Here is an 18,885-nt window from a genome sequence, read left to right as displayed (position 1 = left end):
GTGGGCACTTTGTTTTTGCCAAACGGGATGACTATAAACTTTTTGGCGTTTAGCTTGAGGCCATAGCTCTGGCACCAGTTGTCTGTTTCTATGAGGCCCTTTTGGAGGATGTTTGTGTCAGCTGGAGAGTTGATTATGGCACCCAGTTTGCAGTCGTCTGCAAACTTGGTCAGCCACAGTCCTTCCATTTTGGCCTGTACCTCCGAGAAATATATACCGAACAAGAGAGGTCCCAGGACTGAGCCTTGTGGGATGCCACTTTTAACTGGTTTGGAGTCTGACATGGCTCCAGCAATTCTAACCATGTGGGTTCTGTCCTTGAGCCAGTTTGCAACCCATCTAGTGACATAGGAGTTTATATTTAAGCTGGTGAGCTTATCTATAATGCCTGAGTGGGGTATTGTATTGAAGGCTTTTGCGAGGTCCAGGTAGGCTGTGTGGACCACCTTCCGCTCGTCAATGGCCTTGGTGACTGTTTCAAAGAAATCAACCAGGTTTAAGAGGCAGGATCTGCCCTTAACAAAGCCAAACTGGGTAGGATCCAGTGTCTGTAGGTCCCCAATATCTTTATTTATGAGGTCCATGATGATCATTTCCATAGCTTTGCAGACCAAGCTAGTCAGGCTTATGGGGCAATAGTTTCCAGGATCCGTTGAGGCACCACCTTTGTGGAGAGGGACCACTGTTGCTGTACGCCACTCTTTGGTTACATATCCTGTAGTAAGGCTGAGATTGAACAGTAGTTTTATGTTTGGGTTTAGCTCTTCTTGGAGTTCATGTAGGACGCAGCCCGGGACACCGTCTGTTCCCATTGATGCTGTGTTTTTTGCTTTGGAGAGGGCGGCTCTTACGTGAGCATCTGAGATGTCAGGGGGGCAGCACTCTGCTGGGATAGATATTTGCCCTTTTGGTGGGGAGAGGGGGAGAAGTTTGTGCTGAACCTGTCAGCTAGGATGTTGGCAATGTCTGTGGGTTCGGTGTATTTTTTGTCATTTTGGACTAATTCTGAGCATATCTGGGAATTCCCACCCAGGTTCCTAACATAACTAAAGAAAGCCTTGTGATTATCCTTAGTGTCCTGTGCAATTTTTCTCTCAAAGCTGGCCTTAGACGATTTTATGAGTGCCTGTAGTTTTTTGCTAATACTGATCAGAGATGCCTTCCCTTTTTGGGATTTTGCTCTATCATGTAATAGCTTCCTCCTTCTATTGTATAGTTTCTTTATGGCTGGGGTCCACCAGACAGGACGTCTGCCTTTGGAGGATTGGTTCTTGGTTTTATTTGGGATTGCATGATCCATGCATTCCTGAAGGTGTTCATAGAATGCGTTTATAAAGGATTCTGTGGTCTGGGCCGCATTTTCCACAGGCTAGGGGGCTTTGAAGGATTCCACCTCAGTTTTGAGGAGTGTGAAATTTGCTTTAGAGAAGTTTTTCACTGTGGTTTTCTGGGCAGGGGGTGGGGTCGGGATGTGAATATCCAGTGAGATTAGTTTATGGTCTGATCTTACCAGTGAGGGATACACTTCTGGTCTGGAGCATAGGTCCCCATGTTGGTGATGATCAGGTCCAGTATGTTTTCCCCTCTTGTGGGAGTGGTAACAAGTTGTTCCATAGCATTTGAGTTTATAAATTCTAGGAACCTTTGGGCTAGGGTGTTGGAGCTAGAGTAATGCTCCCAGTCTATGTTTGGGTAGTTGAAGTCGCCCAATATAATGGTGTTTGGAGAGACCTTCATATTTTCCAGTGTTCTCAGGAAGGCCGAGTGGGGTTCCTGGGTTTGGGAGGGTGGTCTGTAGCAGGCTATAAACTGGAAGGCAGTTTTACCCACTGTTAGTTGCACATGGATAGTCTCTGATGCTTTGTGCTGTGCCACCAACCTGGAGGTGTGGGTATCTTTGACGAATATTGATACTCCCCCTCCTTTTGTGGTTCGCTCCAAGTTTTGGGGCTGAAAAGCATGGTAAAATAAACAACCACTGCTAGGCTCAAACCCAGGACCATGCACACCATAGACAACGTGATTTACCTCTAAGCCATCTTAAATGTCACCTATATTATTCTTCTGAAATACATTTTGCATCTACCTCTTTCATTACTATGTTTTTATCATGCCTTCATACCTCTCAACTGTACAGATTTTCAGAGAATATCCAGATTTTTGCCTCATATTTTTGGATTGTTTCATAGAAAAAAATTGTGTTTTTTTGACAAATAACAGGGTTGATTAAAGTAATTAAATAATGACATGCATTTGAGTTTCAGAATTCATATGCTCCAGAAAATGCACACTGACACAAATCTTGTTATTCTAGCAACGTTCTAAGTCTATATGAGCAATATTTAAAATGTGTCCCTATTTTTGGGCCTTTGTCACCCCATTTGTTCAGGATTTGTCCAGATTTCTTGATATAAGAGGTTGAGTGGTATGCATGCCTTGCTAATTCTCTGTACTGCTGAATATATCCTTGGACAAAAGCAGGAGGATGAACACAGATCTGTGCACTTTATTCCCCTATCACCTCTTCTCTTCTCTTTAAATGTATTTTTGCAGCCACCTTTTTCATAATTATTTTGTTAACATGACTTGCTAATATACTATTCCGGTTAATATATCTTTGAACAAGAGCAGGAGCTGAACACGTCTGTGCATTTTGTTTTCACTGATATTACCTATTTTATTCCTCTGAAATACATTTTGCAGCTACTTCTTTCATGACTACTCCATCTGCATGCCTCACTAATTACTCTGCTTAGATGAATATTTGCTTGGACAGAAGCTGGACAGTGCATACAGGTATGTACATGTTGCTTATCGTGATGTAAACAGTTTTATTCTCTATACATTATTCCAGTTAACTTTGGTCCCACTGCTTCTGTGATATGCCCTGCTACTACAGTGATATACAGGATATCTGTGACATAGGTGAAGGTTCAGTCTCTTTCCTTGGTATTTCTCTTTTAGTGCTGTAATCTGTTACATTCCCCTGATCATAAACTATTCTGCCATGAGTGTATACATTAAGTGGAGAACATTGAAGTTGTCTCATCTGATTCATTTATCTGGATTCTTTTCCCAGTGTTGGGAAGGATGTTTGAGGGATATGTGATCTGACACCATCCCCCATTCTGGAAGTATAGCTAAACTCACTAAACTAGGTATAAATCCCTACGTCACAAGATGGGTTGCCAACTGGCTCACTGACAGAACCCACACTATAAAAGTTGCAGACTCCAAATCTGACCTCAAAGCAGTGACAAGTGGAGTACCACAGAGTTCCATCCTGGGACCTCTCCTGTTTGATATCTACTTCTCTTAAGTACAGGCTAGCACAGAAGGCCTCTGGCTAACGAAGTTTGCAGATGACTGCAAACTAGGAGCCATAGTCAAGTCCCCAAATGATGTGGACATCCTACAGAAGGGCCTCACTGAGACAGATGCCTGGTGTCAGAGCCATGGCCTCAAGCTCAATGCCAAAAAGTGCAGTGTCATCCCCTTTGGTAAAAACTCTGTACCCTTGAACTACCACATAGGCAGCAATCTACTTAACACCGAATGCGTGATAAGAGACCTTGGGACCCAGGTGGACAGTAGTCTCTCCTTTGATAGTGACATCGCCACAGTAGTCAGGAAGTCCTTCTACATGGCACACCTCATCATAAAAGGGTTCTCATCCAGGAAAAAAGAGGTCATTGTTCCCCTCTACTCGTCACTCATTAGACCCATTATAGAGTACAACACCCCTTTTGGAATTTACCTCACAAGACATCTGCAGCAGCTGGAAAGGCCACAGAAGTACCTCACAAAAAGGAATACTGGCCTCAAACAAATGCCCTACACGGACCGCCTCAAAAATCTCCAGCTTTACTCCATTGCATATCACCAACTCCGAGGTGATCTCTGCCTAACATATAAAGCTATGTCAAACCCAGAGCTGTTGGACATGCTACACCTAAAGAAATCCCAATCCCTCTGAGCTACACACTCTAGGGACCTAAACCTTGTCACCACAATAAACAGGACATGCTGGAGGGCTAGATTCCTGTCCCAGAGACTTCCTGTACTCTGGAACAAGTTACCCATCTATGTCAAGCAAAGTTCTTCATTAGAACTCTTCAAGAAAAATCTTAATGAGTGGATGGAAAATAGGAAATACACCCCGGGGATCACTTCTGTGTCTCTGCTGGACAGTGGCACAGGAAAATAACTTTCTTGGGTGGCGTAAGCTATGGAACCTTGCTGGCTAGGCTTATGTAGCCCCTTGGGCTGATAGCCTAGTACCTACCTATGAACCTATGAACCTATGAATGGCTATAATGACTTATGCCATTAAGCCATGAATTTATGCACTGTGTAATGTGTTGTGGCAGACTTGCAACATGACTGATTCACTGGCTAACCTTGCTAAGACAGCTGTATAAGAAATTGTAGTCTGGGAGTTCTTGTCTTATTTTCCCTGAGGTCTGCTTCTTGCTTTTCTAGATTGCAATCTGCCTGCACATGTGATGCATTTCACAAATGTAAAAAAAGAGTGAGGCTTGGTACAATGGTTAAGGTGTTTGACTCACATATATGGGATTTTCGCCCTTGGCAAACACTGGAATCAACTTCCTACTGAACTTACTTCTATTCCAACTCCTATTCTGTTCAAACAAAAACTCAGAAGCTACCTTAAAAATCAATGGTTATGTCCATGCTGTAACCCCGACTAACTCTCCCTATAACCACCTCTACTCCTCCCTCTCCCTCTCCTTCCTCCTCCTTTCCTTCTACTATCTGTATGACCATCTCTTGACAAGCCTTAACTCTCTATTATCCTTCTCCTCCTTTAAGATTGTTTTATCTTAACTGCAAGTATAAATTTTATTCATCTACTCACTCTTTCTGTAGTTTTCTTGTCTCTCTTTTACTCTCCTCTGATAACCTTCCTATAAAATATCTTGAAATAAGTTTTAACTGTATTTTTATGGTGTGAATTTGAGGTATCCACTCATGTTATGTTATGTGAATAATAAATCCCATGATGTCTTCCTGTATATTTGCATATTCCCCCTCCTTTCCTCTTTCTCTCCAAGTTTATTCTTTGTTTATTTTTTGTAAATTATGTAACTGTGTATATACATATGTGGAGCTTTTCTCCCCGGGCCTCTACTGAAAATGGAAATATATCCAGTTAGACTAGCCCGGTTAACAAATGTAAAATAAATAAATAAATAAATAAATTTATGACCCCTTGCATTATGATATCTGCAGTGTCTTGCCTTTACACTGCATTGTTTATACTGGTGTGTGGAATGAGTTGTTGCATTAGCACATCTTGGGAAAGACATTTTTTTTCCTTTTTTATTAACCTTCATGGTATAGTATGGGTGCACAGCTAGCACCTCCTAATGTTAGGTATGGTGCATATTTTACTTACATTTACATCTCACATCTCCCATGTATACTTCATAATACGTTGAAACAGCCATACTGTTTTACATACTTTTATGTTATCCCATTTCAATTAATGTATTGTTATGTGACTCACTTTGCTCCTCACTGTGTACTCTTTCCACAGTTCTGTTAGTGATCTCTCCTCCAGGCAGTTTCTATCCTGCTTGCTTTACCTTTGATCATGTATTTTTCTGTATTTCTTTGCTGATGCTGAGTACATAATCATCACACTCACACTTGTTTCAGCTATTGTGGTTTCTCTTGCACACTCCTTTGCTTACCTCCTGTATTTAGAGGTGGCTGTGAAGCAGCTTAACATAATGTAGACTGAGCCTATGCTGAGGCCACAAGGGGGTACTCCCTGTCATGCTAACTGGCTTTGTGGCATGCATATGTAATTAGCAATGGTGCTTGCCACTCTACTAAGAAGTGATGGCTCATCAAAGTGCATCTTTGCTGTTAATGAATCCCCAGGGATGTATAATATGTGCAAGTATTTGTAGGATAACAGCTAATACATGTATACAAGCTTATACAAATACATGTATGATCAAAGCAGATTTAGATCCAGTAGCTGAAAACAGCTAGTTATCTAGTAGGAATACAATTTTAACAAAACCCACATGAAAACAGTATAATTCAAGAACAGTACAGCAAATGTCAAAGAAACATCAGGCATAGATGTCACTCAGTTGTCTGTCAAGAGTTTACTGGCTCAGTTGCCACACAAATTTTGCATTAAGGAGATGATAGGGATGGATGCCACACTCAGTGAAGCAATAATTTGCAATTTAATTTGGAAAATAATGTTTCACTGGTTGGGGAACAATAGACAGAATGTGATACGCTTACAAGGTTAGGCAACAAGACAAAACAATGCAAGAATATGGCAATACATTTAGAGTAGCCATACTCTCGCAGCATCAGTCAGATGCTATACACTTCTATTAAACTTACATTGTAGGAGTTGTGCATAATGATGGTTAGCACATGTCTAGATAGCACTCACTATAGTAACCACGCAATACTAGGTGAAATCTAGAATAATTTCATTGAGTGATTGTTGCAGATTCACTAAAGATCATAAGAATACAAATATCTTGCTACTATGTAGTAGACACCACCATGGTGTTATGCAAAGTACAGCTTAACCCAGTTGTTAAAGCCCTAGCATTGCAGTCAGCCTGATAGATCAAGGTCATGAACAAGATCAGACTAACTCAACTTAGAGTAAACCAGAAAAACACTATATAGCACAAAATAGTATACTACATTGGCAAATAGAAACAGTCCCTTCTAAACTGGCCTCTGGCAGTCAGACACAGAATTAAGCCTGTTTACCCTTCTTTCCCCACAGTAAAACTAGCTTCTTGAGTTTCACCTGAAAGATCACTAAAATACAACAATGGAAAAATCAGTACAAGCTCATCCAAAAATAGTAGAAACAATGTATCTCAGTTGTTTTGAGCTTGGTTTTACAGTCAATCCAATGGTTGTAAAATCAATGCAAAACAGTGGTGGCTGAGGGCATATAATGTAAAACCTGCTTAGTTACAGTACAAAGAAGCTTTAATTCTGAAAGAGTAGTCAGTATTTTGAGTCCATATAATACAATGAGATAGAAGATTAAATTAATTACTTGACAGCTACGACCCTTACATCTACTGTTGTGATGTCATGCTGTCTTAATGCCTCTAACAGCATCTTATTCTCAGATGCAGTGAAACCATCCTGCTGTAGTCTTGAACAGGCCATAATCGGGACTGGGGTGTGTGTGGGGGGGTACATGATTGCAACAGGTTACTAATAAACAGGAAGTTTGTAATCACTTGAAAGACTGAGACTGCAGTAAAGGAATGCACCCATGGCTTCCAGTCAAGCAAGAATTTATTCCACCCTTCTAGCTAAGCATCGTCAGAATGGACCCAGGCAAAGAGAAGATGGTGGCACAATAAGCCACATACCAACATTGACTGCATCATCTCTTGCATAAAAGAGGTGCATTTCTTTCTGAGTCTGTCCCAGTAGCTATTAGGAATGTCATGAAAACTATGTAGCAACACTTCCATATAATTTTGTTGTGTTTAACAGACCCATTATAGGAGACTGAGTGCAACCCATGAGAGGGTAGACCCAAAGAATGAAAGAATGGAAATCAGCAATAAATCAGTTCTCTCAACACCACACTCTGAGGGGAGTTTACAGCATATAGCTGCCTTGAGGGGCCCTCATGGCAAATAAGATAATCATAGTGATCTTCACACAGGAAATGCACCACGCAGTGGAAGATGTGACAAGTAAGTTGTCAGCTTTCTTGCTGTGGAAGGCAGTTGGACTCTAGATGAGGATGCTGCAAACATTCAAACAGCTCAGCTACATAATACATTATCAGAGTGTAAATGCTACTATTAAACCCATGGATGTCCACCAAGCTTCACTGCTGCCTGCTACCACCCTTCCATTGCTTTCTCATTCCACTTTATTGTGATTATGCATGCAATGGTGAGCAGTGGGTTGAGACCATCGCTTTCTTCATAACTTGGCTAGTTTCGGCATGTAAAACAGTGAACTGCACAGTGTGCATATTTTTGTCTTATGTGACATTTGTTATGTTGTTCACAGAGAATACAAACCTGCACATTTTATTACTGGTGAGGGCTTGTGCAACTGTGCAATGTTTATGATTCATATGCCAGAACATTGCCATAAAAAAATATTCTTTACCATGCTGTGTTGGTGGGGTAGTATTGTGACCTGCAATTTTTTTTTGTATTGGGTGGGTATTGAGTGCATAAGAGGGTATATGTTACTGCATGACTGTTATGCAGGCATGGTTTCTTTGTTGTGGAGGTATAGGCACAGATTTCTCCTTGCTATATTTTCTTCTTGTGTTTTTTTTTTTTTTTCGATACAGCTATCTAGTACATATTGTGCATATATCAGTGCACGTTTATCAGATATGCTTGCTTTACCAAAATGTGAGTATTTCTTTGACTGCTGTTATCATTGAGTATTTTGTATTTTACTTTGTGTATGTATCATTGCATGCCTGTCAAACATTAATGAGTTGCCATGAAATGGGAGCATAGATGCCTGCAAATTTGTTTTGCTGGTGTGGGCTTGGACAACTGCTTATAGTACATAGTACTTAGATCAGCATACGTTTGCCTCCAAATTAGAATGCTACATGCATTCTGTTGCATGTTTTGTGTAATCCATGGTGACTCTTTGTTTGCTGGATGCATGGATAGGTGCATAGCTGTTCCGCAGTGACATGCATGCCAGCATGTTAAATTGAGATCCTGATTGCATATACAGCTGCATGATGTGTGCCCATATGCCCACCCCATGTTTTCTATTCCATTCATGGATTGTTGTCTCCTCAGTCCCTAATCACTGTTCATCGTGTATTTGTATATGCAGCCTCACTGTTTCTACTAATATTTCTTTCAGGTCACTTATTTGTGTGCTTGCAGGTTCCATGGACACTGAGCTTCCTTAATTTTGTTTCTTAATGTTCACACCCTGTGTCTGCTTACTTTATTGTAAAAATGATGTCTCACACCATATCACCTGTGATATCCTACCACCTTCTATTAGGAAATTCATCCCAAATGCTCCTTTTGTTTGTTTTTCTGCTTGATAAAAACACATCTTTTATCTTTCCTATCACCCACATACAAGTAATGGCCATGAGTTGCCTAGTATTTTCCACACCATTTCCTGGCCCCCGTACACTACTTGCATTGGTGTTTGTTGATACAATCCACTTCATTCTAATTCAAAGTTTCAATGAAGGTTTCCATGTCAACATTTGCAAATCACAATCACTGCTCAGCTTTGTAGTGTTTTAAACATTTGCTTTTGCAAGTTATTGCTTTGTTTTGCTTATGTTTCCTGAATTATTTGCTAAATATGACTGTGCTGCTACTGCAAAGGCATGACACATGGTCATGCAAAACACCATCGGAATTAACAGAATGCTTATACTGAGGCATGTTTAGGTATTAATATGTAAATAGGAATGGTATTTCTATACTTGTAAGTATCTAGTTAATCAATGTTTTTACAGGTGCTTTTACTAATTAAACTTTGTTTTCTTAAGAAGTCTTTATTTAAGAAGATAAATACAGCTGGTGTCTGATGAAGTTTTTTTTTTCTTTTTTTTAATCTTAAAGAAAATGAATGTACCTGGTCTGTGGTGGAGATTTTTATTTTCTAATTCTAAACTGTTCATTGCCATATGTTATCAAATTGGTCTTTTTGTTAGACAATCTTGTATCAATTCAATTCACTTTTGTTTAAAATATTTAAAACATATTTGTGGAGAGTCCAAAACTTATCCCTTCTTCTTCTACAAAGGTGAAAATTCTGTGCCAGCTCAGCTGTACTAACTGCATCATGTCCTTGCTCTGACAGATCAGAAAATTCAAAATTAGAGAATGACGCATTCATAGAGAGAAATGCATCTTGGGGAAAACTGAATTATGAAATAAAAGTAAGAATAGCACTGAAAGAGGTATGGATTTAAAAAAAATGTAAAAAAAAAAAAGCTCTCATGTAAAACACACTCAGCACAGAACTAATTAAATAATCATCTGATAACCTGATGAGTAATGTAAGTTTATTCCATTCAAGACTGACTTGATACTACAAAAGTAATTAAGTCCTGGAAATGATGTATTCATCTATGTTATCCACACTTAAAGGACAACAACAGGATTCGATTATTAAATACTCAACGTTTTTGGCCTTTCTTTCCCTATGTACAGTCCCTGCAATGAATAAACAACAATATAGCATTTAAAATATGTTAAAAAAACAGTTCCTCTCCACAGAGGTAGAACAAGCTAGAACAGTACCGTACTGTACTTTGGTGGTCTCACTTTCAAGAAAACTTTTATCCCACCCTTGAAAGGCTTGCTGCAGTCTTTAATTCATTGATGTCTTCAAGGCAAATGAATGCAGGTAGTTTTGCAACCAATTCCCTCCCCAAACTGACATCACCATGACTGTTCTAAAAACCCACCAATGCTGTGATGTCACAGCTCCCTGGTCCTTCCCCTGCCCATACAGAAAGTAAAAGCTAGAACAAGGAAACAATACATGTGTCAAGTCTCCTGCTGTGAGCTGTCAATCACAGCAGGTAAAAACAGCACATGAGTCAAATCTTCCTGCTGTCAGCTGTCAATCACAGCAGGTAACAGTAACAGCTCAAATTACCCTTAGCACTTTGACAGCTAGGGAAGTTAGGTGAGAAGGGGGATGGGAGATGAGTCAAAGTAGTACAATTTAGGCTTCACAAAATACTTCAATTTAGCCATTCTAAAAAGGAAACAGTAGTAAAAAGTACTTTGAAAGTCTGTTCTGTGGCATTTGCACTGCTTGTGTTTTACATAGTCATTGAATGGCATGAAATGTTACTTAAAACTAACTGACTGAAAGACAGCAGTGTATGCATGTAAAATCAATGCAGTGACAGAAGATTTAGGAAGAAAGAGGCCTGCATGATGCATTTTTTACAGACAAGCACTGCATTCTGGGATACCTGCAGGCAGGCTATACAATCAGGATCACTTCAATATGCTAGAACCCATGTGGTAAGACTCACAAATTGCATATAAAATTATTTAAAATCCTGTAAATAGTCCCAGAGTGCTGCTAAACAGTAGGAAACACCAAACCATGATGAAATAAACATGTTTTTTGAGTCTGTGGGTATGGTTCTCTTTTTTTTAATTTCTCCATGTCTTTTGGGTTTCTAATACCTTGATGAGAATGGACCCCACCTCTAAGTCAAAGTATGATTAAAGTTGATGAAATTAGTATTGTTTCAATCTTTGATGTCAGCCAGAAGTGGGTGCAGTTCTTCTTTAAGAAGCAGTTCATGCATATGCAAATTTTACAGCTTTGTCTGCATTCACATTCAAAGACAGAACTGGAATATAGAATTTCATCTGATGAAGTACAGAAGACTTTTCTCATGTTGCAAATCTCCTGTTACATAAGAATATGAGATAATTTTATGCATCTACTACAAATCAAAATAGACCACTATGATGGAAGATGTCAGTCTCTGCAAAGCTGGCATACAGAGAGTGACGAACAGGCCATTTACCACCACATCAGTGAACTGTCTCGATTGGAAATGCATCTGAGTCTATAAACATTATAGTAAACCATATTAAGACACAAATGTCCACCATTAAAGAAGACCTGCTTGAGAGATGGAATAAACAGAAATTAAGTCAGACAACACAATCCAACAATGACTATCTTGATGAGCTGGAGAAATATATGACCATGTAGGCACAACTGTAATGTAGAGTCAGGAACCCTGAATACAAATGGTGCAAATATAGAGACTGGTATAATAACAAAGGTTGTATGAAGGTTGTATGGGATTAGCACTCAAAGACCCAGCAAAACGGCTGCAGTTGCCATTGAAATAAATTTGATGAAAACACATTTAAAAATAGGTTGTCTGACAAAAATGCACATGTTCACTGATAGTTGGCTGTTGTCTCCATGGCAGATGCAACATGTTCACATTGTACATATGCAAGACAGTATGCAAAATGTCTTCAGACAAGGTTGATTTTTGATTTTAACAATAATGTAACGTGGAATAGTGAATGCTTGACAATATTGATAAAGCATGCAGATATCACAATGGACATAACATCGAGTGGCTGCAATCATCCACTGGAGCCTACCTGTGCTTGTCTCTAGTCAAACAATGGCATCAATAAACTGAGTCCAGATTGTTTTGACAGGTCACAGCAAACACCACATCCCATACTTTGGAGTACAAATGTGATATAGTTCACATGGTAAAAGGCTACCACCATCACAGTCCTAGAAGGGAATATATGAAATTGCACAACAAAGAAAAAGAGACAGAGTAATTTGTCTTGGGAAGCACTGCATCTGACCAAGTACATAATGTTATGATTAAGAAAACACTATGTAAACCTAGAAGTGGACAGGAACAGATGCTTGTCTGCCAATTCAGTCTAAGGTACCAGACTAAAAATCATGTGAAATCTAGCTGGAAAATATTAATACATACCAAATGCATACAGTATGGGTTCAAACTGTCCACATTACTGTACAACTTGTACATCTAGGCTGCAAAATTAAGGTAGACATTCACATCTGAATATGTATGTGCCTTAACCTAACACAATTCTGAGAAGAAATGCAATTTATCTGGAACAACTCTTTTTTTATCCTTTTTAAATTATATTTTTGGGTGAAATTGTATCACTTCACCCCCAAAATATGTTGACAGATATGTCAGTGTAGAATTAAACAGAAAGTACATTTCAAGATACTAGAAAAGGCCTCACTCTTCTTTGTTTTTAAGAATTGTATTTATTTCAGCAAGTTTATTCCTTTGAGGAAAATTGGAGAAGCTTAAAAGAGCTCAAGAGCAGCTAGCCTAGTACTTACTTATGAATCTATGAAAGGAAGGCTCAGCCCCCATGCTATGAATTGTCTGAACATCAGCTATACAAGTAGGAAGCATTAATCATATTTACATTCAGAAAAAAGACACACATTATAAACACATTGATTCTTACTGCAGTCTTAGAAATCTATAGATGGCTCATCTTTCAGTGATGTCAGACCCTATAAATAACTATTAATACTATAACAAAGTATTGTAGTCACTACTAACAACAAATGTGATTAATATGAACAGCCCTCATCTCATCAATGTTATAACTCCTACACCTGTATCCCTCTTTCTAATTCTGTCACTTCTTATTGAAAACATTTTTTTTAAATAACAAAAGATCCATTAGTTAACAAGTCTGATGATTTATTAGAAGCACTTAAATGACAACTGGTGTACAGGAGTGAATTAATTATGATAATGTTTATTTTTCTAACTGCTTTGCATCTGATTGATTTGATATTTATTTGAGAACAAGCTAACTAGAATCATCAAAAATAAAGAAATGCTTACCCTGTGCAGACAGTACAGAGAGAAAATGTTCTGGCTGTGGCCCATGTAATCTGAGTTTAAGTAGCATCTTGGATGTTTGATAGCACTGGTAGTAAGCATGAGCGTACCTATTCTGGGCAGGAAAGGCACATCTGCATGGTTCATATTCCCTGTGGAGATCAGTGAAAGAGCACTGTGGTGTTAACTGGGGCTGGCTGAGGCCCCAGCTGATATCACTCCCTTGTATAGGTAAGGGGTAGTTCAGCACTGATGCCCATTGCACACTCTATTCCCAGGGGGTAACTGGAAGTGTGTGGGGAACAAGGAGTAAAATAGGGAAAAATCATCAATCAACAGCTGACTGTAAGCTGGGTGCTGTCATTCACTCCCCAAATTATGTTAAGATTTTTTTATTTATCATTTTGTTGACCGGGAAAGTCTGACTAGGACAGAACCTATTTTCGGAGGAGACACAGGGAGAAATGCTCCAGATGCATGTCTTTGGATTGTGAGAGGAAACCAGAGTACCCAGAGGAAACCCACGCGAATGCAGGGAGAACATGCAAACTCCGCACAAAAGGCACCCCAGCTGAGAATCAAACCAGAGAACCTCTTGCTGTGAGGTGACAATGTTAATGGCTGCACCACTGCGCCGCCTGCTAGATACTGCAAGAGGGTGTCGCAGCAACAAATGACTGGTGCCAAAGTAATGGCCTTAAGTTAAATACAAATAATTGTATTATCATACCATGCAGCAAAAACATGGCCCCTACTGATTACCACATTAATGGCAACCCCCTAAGCACACAACCTGTGATGAAAGACCTGGGTACTTAGGTTGACAACATTCTCGCATTTGACCATCATGTAGAGTCAGTGATCAGAAAAACCTATTACTTGGTTCATCTCATAAGTAAAGGTATTGGATCCAGAAAAAAGGAGGTTATTACCTCTCTGTACTCCTCCCTCATTAGGGCTATAATTGAGTTTAACTCCCTATTTGGTATGTACCTCTTCAAACACCTGTATCCACTGGAAAGGCCACATAAATATCTCATAAGAAGAATCCATGGCTTCCAACACCTGTCTTATGCAGAGAGACTCAAATCTCTATCACTCTACTCGGTATCGTAAAGATTGCTCAAAGATGATCTGTGTCTCGCCTACAAGGCAATATCAGACCCTGCCCTACTAGAAATGCTCATTATACGTGTCTAACTTCTCATGCATTACCTGCTCAAAACGCCCAGATCTAATATGCAACATCAACAAAACCTGCTGGAGAGACAGGTTTGTCTCTCAGAGGCTGTATTGTCTCTGGAATAGACTTCCCATACATGTCAGAGTACATTGCTGACCCTCTTCAAGCACAACCTTGATGAGTGGATGGGAAACCACAAATTTGTCCCAGGGCTTCCACCTGTGTTCCTCACTGACAGGGGTGATAGGTGCTGACTGAGGTTTCTTTTTTGAGGATAAAGTCTTGGCTATGCTTGTATGGTCCCCAGGACCATTACCTAGTAATCTCCTATGGTCCTATGATCCTATCATACCTCTCATGTTTGGTTCCCTCCACCTCAGTACAATCAAGGTGTAACAAGGCCTTCTGCTCATGCACAAAGTCAGTTTTTTTCAGAAGAAATATGACTGATCCCTTGTTATTTCTATACCCTTTCATAACATACAGCAGTGCCTGACCACAGTAGTCAGTGAAGGATTAAGCCAAAGAGACAATCCAGTTTTAACTGTTTCACTGAAAGGAAGTGAGGAGATCAGCTTATTTTGCATCCGTTTGGCTTGAATTAGTAGCATCTCATTCACTACAAATGATGTTGGTGTTTCCATTCAAGAGATCAGACTACATAATTAGCTCATTAGGCACATACCTGCCAGTGACTGCATATGTTTAGTGACAGAGACAGAGTAATCATGTCTTATTGTCAGATCAGGAAGTGTCATGTATAATGGTTTTTCATCCTCTAAAAATGAGCTTAGGGTAAGAAGTCAAAAGGAAAATATACATATCACAAGGAAAGCTGGAATAAGCTATAGCAGGAATATAGAAGGATGTGTCTTCAGTCCTGATATTTGTGACATTTGGAAGCCTTACATCCTCAACAGATGGAAAATGGGAACTAGAGATCTGAATATTCTTGAAGATGGACGGCCAGCTCTATACTCATTGAGAAACATTAAGTACTTGAGACACCCTATCTATAGTAAGGTATCAGTGAAAACATATGCAAGTTTGACATGAAGAATACATATAGAAAAAGGACAGCTGCTGCACCATTGTTCATAAGGATAATTTACTTATGGGGCAGGAAACAATGGAACATTAACAGTGTAGACAAACAAGGATTCATCCTTGATTTGTGGATGATACGGCTTTGATATTAATATTGCTGCTTTGATGTTTGTCGTGTGTGTGTGTGTGTGTGTGTGTGTGTGTGTGTGTGTGTGTGTGTGTGTGTGTGTGTGTGTGTTATTGTGACTGCTCAACTGTGTGTAGGCTTGTATTCTGGTCACTGTAAATAATCTATTGAAGCAGGAATAAAAGTCATGACTTGTCACAGCTGCAAGTAGTAGCAGTGAATGTGTATGGAGACAGTTAACAGATGCCTTACCAAATGTGTATACTAAACTTCTGAAGTCAAATGAACAAGACAAAACCATTTGATAGTAGAATTTTTATTGACATTGTTCACTCTTCCTACTGATTGTAGAAAGTCATATTTTATTGTATAACAGTATAGGTACAGCCTTACCTGACTACAGGATGGCAGCCTTTAATGACCATCCAGTAAGTCATGATTACAATTTCTTAGTCTTAGAAATAGCATTTTAGGAACATTTCTCCTTTCAAAACCCTTCACAAACTATCTCATCAGCATAGCAGAATCAGCTGGTCTTTATAATACTCTCATTAATTGTAAAGTTAGTTTTCTCATGCTTTTCATAATTCAGCTTGGAGCAGTTTTAGCAAGTGCATTTTATATCAAAACTAAATAGGTCTGCCATCACTACACATGATGAATTTTAAATGAAATTCTGTTTGAATTTTAATTCATCCATAGTACCATTTGATCGTTGCCTGAAAACCTAGAAAATATGAAAGGCTTTAATTAACGTAAAGTTAAAATCACTCCAGAAAAAAGACAGTAAGATCTCTCTTTATCATCAGTTATTATAAAGAACTGAACCATATTCTAAAGAAAAGTGTATTGATACTCATGTCTTTCGCACTACAATATATGACTACAAGATTTCTTTTCAGAGACTGGACAAAGGCATAGAGATATACGTGACTACATCTGTGCATTATATTGAGCTGTTAATTCAGAAAACTAGTGCATTTCATTATCATTTCACCAAGGCTGATCGCTTAATGATATGCAGAATGTGTTTTAGCGTACATTTATTTTTGTATGTACTTATTTTACTAATGTACTCATCTATGTATTTTTGTTCACTTGCTGAGTTGGCTTTCTTCCTATGTTCCGGGGGAACCGGGTAATACACAGTTGACATAATGGTTAAGGTCTTTGCCTACCATGAAAAAAGGCACAAGATCTGAGCCTGACCTCTGGCCAATACCTAAGTGGAGTTTGCATGTTCTCTCACTGGGATTGCTCCCACCTCCCAACAACATGCAGGATGTCTCCACCTCAAACTTAAACAGCACAGACTCTAGATATTGCCTATAGAGCAAACGTTATAAAGACTAACCACTTTGTAAATCACACATGATGCACAGTACATTCTAGACAGGATAATATGGATCATAAACAATGCACCATGTCAAGCATAGCCACTTGATTGTGTAAAAATTGGCTCTTTGGTCACGTTGACTAATGTAACTAAAAATGTCCAACCTACGCCAGGGACCCATGCTAATTGTGGAAGGGGTCTATGTGCTCCTATTGGACTTGGATAACTTGAGATGGCTCTGATGAGTGAGTGCTGGATGTAAAACAAATCAGCACACCAAGGAATGCTATTCTCAATATAGGTTCACAGACAGAACACAACTTGGAAGGAGGTGGATAATGGCATGATGGAAAAAAGTAGGCTGGACATCCTCTGTATTCAAAAAAACAAACTGGAAGGGCAGTGCAGCAAAGCCATTTGGCTTGGGATCCAGAGTTTATTACTCAGATGTAAGATAGACTAGAAATGGTGAGGGAATTATGTTGAGGGAGTCTTCAGAAGACAGTAGATGTCATCAGAACACACTCATGGCAATCAGACCACAGAGTAAAGATAGGGCAGTATTTACAATCTCTGCCTATGCCCCTTGTAATGGTGAAGAAAGGAGTGCACTGATGGTGTTGCTAATGGGAGACCGGGCAGACAGAACAGGATATGAGGATAGAAGAAGAGGATATTCTAGACCTCTGTCTGGAAAATAACTTGATCATAACCAACTCATGGTTCAGCAAGAGAAAGAGTTAAAAGATTATATACAAGAGTGCTCAACATGCACCTTAGGTAGACTGGTAAGGAAAAGGCACTGAGGTAGAATAAGTGATTGTCACCCCACAGCTGCCCACAGCATAAACCACTTGTTGCCAAAATCAGATTCAAGTAGTGGTCAGAGAAGGCTGTAAGGTCAAAAGAGAGTAGAAAGACCTAGAAGTTGACTGGAGAGAAATCTCAAGAATTCAAAGAGATACTCAAGGCTCTAGCACTGCTCTAGCACCTCAGGAAGAAGATGAAATAGATGGAGATGAAGAGGAATGGCCGCACCTCAAAACTGCAGGTGTGAGGATTATAGATATGTAGCCAAGCCAGGTATGGAAATACGGTACCTAGGGAATGATGCAGGTTGAATGCAGAAGTCCAGTAAGTCATCAAAGGAAAGGAGTGCAGGAAAAAAATTGAGAGATAGAAAAGATGGGCAAGGCTAAAAAGCAATACTGGTTGCCTAACAAAGAGACTAATAGAACAATTTCAATAGCAAAGAACAAGGCATTAAAATCCCTTTCCCAGCTTCTAGAAAGTGATTTAGCAGATGGCACAAAGAAATTATCAAATGGCAAGACAAAGTCAGGCAACAAAGAAGACAGTCATCAGACACCTTTCATAAGAGAACCCAGCAACAAACTGCTCACCAGTCCACAGGACATCAAAGGCAGTTGGAAGAAGTACTTCCCACAGATTCTGAATGAAGAAAACCTGATATATACTGTCCTGACATAGACTATGATGAAAGCAAATGAGAAGCAAAGCCTAGAAAAAGTAAAAACAGCATAAAGAAAAATGAAGCTCAGATGTGGTCACAATAGATATGATCAGGATGTTGGGTGAGTTAGGGGTGAAATGACTCCTGACGATACTCATAGCAGTATGGAGAGAAAGTTGTAGCCCAGATGATCGTAGAATAAGCATTCTAGTGACAGTGTGCTACAGCAAAGGAAACACTCATGACTGGAGACACTATATAGATATCAAACTCCTGTCACACCTCTTGAAAGTTCTCGAGAGAGTGATTA

This window comes from Protopterus annectens, chromosome 2.part1, assembly GCF_019279795.1.
Source record: "Protopterus annectens isolate FY-2018-M chromosome 2.part1, PAN1.0, whole genome shotgun sequence".
Taxonomy (NCBI): domain Eukaryota; kingdom Metazoa; phylum Chordata; order Ceratodontiformes; family Protopteridae; genus Protopterus; species Protopterus annectens.
Note: the sequence above shows the minus strand (reverse complement) of the source record.